The following is a 2,057-nucleotide window of genomic DNA, read 5'->3' as shown; positions in this document are numbered from 1 at the left end:
ATAAGGAGTCAACACGACTGGTCGAGAAGAATGAGGGGGGCTAGTCATGCTCACTGATGCATTTCAGAGAGACCCCACTTTGTTTCTACATAGCACATATATGACCTGAGTGAGGATGCAAGCACAACCCTTAGCCTTAGCATGTGAAGAAAAGTGAATAAGTGATCCCTGCAGAGACAGAACCTGAGGGCTCGGCGCCATTGGCACCATGTGGTACCACACGGAGTTAATGGCAATTAGTGAAAACCAGAGGCGACAAATCCAAAAGGTGCCCCTGAGGGCAATCCCAGGGCACTCTCTGGGGCTCATTATCTATTGTCTGAAAAAAAAAAATACTGGAAGAGGCTGTGATAATGGCCAAAGGAGAGACAGGTCAGCAAAAGACAGAATCAGCCTATTGGACTTATGGACACCAGGCTGCTGTGGGGTGGATGGGGCCCTGCTTCACGGGCTATGAGATCAGGACTGGAAGCTAAGGATGGACGGATTCATCGCGTCCTGATGCAGATCAGGGGTCGTCATGGTTCTTCTGGGCAGAGCGCCAGGCTCTTAACTAACCACAGCTTTTCAGTGAAGCTCCCCCATGGGGCTCTGGGAAGAAGCAGCCGGACACCTGTGCCACCTTCGCTGTACCCCAAACCCCACCCAATCCCCCAGACATAGTACAGCCAGAGTAACATAAAGAATACAGCTGAGGCAGTCTACTACACACCAAGGTGTGTGAGGGTCGCTGGGAGAAACCAGGTGAGTGCACTGCTGATTAGAGGAACAGGCGTGGACAGGACCCCAAGACGGGGGCTGCCAGTGGCAGAGTGAGTGGGGGGAAGGTGGAGTGGGGAATGAAAAACTATGTGGAAGGGGATGCCAAAGCTCCCATTCCTGAGCCTGGAAGGACAGGAAAGAAGAGAAAAGAGCCCTCTCAAAATGTTCCTTCAATTTTTGAAACATTAAAAAGTGCACTAGGGCTTAGAACTTCAAGTGTAGCAGGTGGAGTAATAGGAATAATAATTTTGCTTCTTTAAATCTGAATGGGAAGGTGCATTTTTGTTTGAATTTTGTATAGTTCTGCATCTGAAATATTTCTCTCTATAACTATAAACATGTTTACATGTATGACTGCATATGTTTCAGTGTATGAATTTAGATCAATGTGTGTAATGTGTGATATTTGGGAATACATATAGCTATGGTGTATATTTGCATTAATTACTAATATATCAGTATCAGTATGAATAGGCTTGTTTTATACTTATTAGTTGTATGTGGGAGAACTTCTAAAATTCTAGTAATAGATGAACTTGTCTAATATGAAAGTTCTCATGTCGTGGTTGAAATAGCCCTACAAAAGCCTCCTTGGCTGTTTTCAGCAGACACTGGCCCCAAACCTCCTTTTTGCTTTACTTTACATCAAACACTCCCAGTTACTGAGCAGAACTGATCTGTAAAATATGTAATGTACATCAGGCCTTCTTCTCAGGGAAACCCAGGCACTCGGAAGCTCCAGTTCTACAGGGAGCAGAGCCCAGGGCTTAGCAGCCAGCAGCAGCAATGGAAAGATGACAGTGACAGTCTCAGTACACAGAGCTGAGACCAATTTTGTTCCTTGGCTGGCCTTATATGATGTATTGGGATCTCCATAATGTCCAGAGAATGGAAGGCCAGGCCTGAGCTAGGCATAAATCCTAGCTCGTCTAACCTGAGAATATTGGAGCCGAGAACAAAGTGGGTGTGCTGGAGAACCCCTTTGGGTCTGGAATATGAGTGAGCTCAGCATCTAAGCAAGCCCAGCAAGAGAGAGCAGCTTTCCTGGGCTGGGTTGGTATGCTGACTTCAGAGTATGACTTGGGACCAGGATGGGAAGGTAGAGGGGTCAGGATTCTGGGTTCAGCAGTCACAGCAGGAAGGGAGTCTTGGCAGGTCCTGAATGGCACATGTGGTCCTTCCACAGGGGTAGCTGGGGAGACCTTCTCCCCAGTCTTCAAAGCTTCATCAGGCTCCCCAGGACCCTGAATCTGGTTTGCTGGGCCAGTTAGAAATCCAGACGTGGTTTTGGTGTG

This window comes from Octodon degus, unplaced genomic scaffold (assembly GCF_000260255.1).
Source record: "Octodon degus isolate 3935 unplaced genomic scaffold, OctDeg1.0 scaffold00146, whole genome shotgun sequence".
Lineage (NCBI taxonomy): Eukaryota > Metazoa > Chordata > Mammalia > Rodentia > Octodontidae > Octodon > Octodon degus.
Note: the sequence above shows the minus strand (reverse complement) of the source record.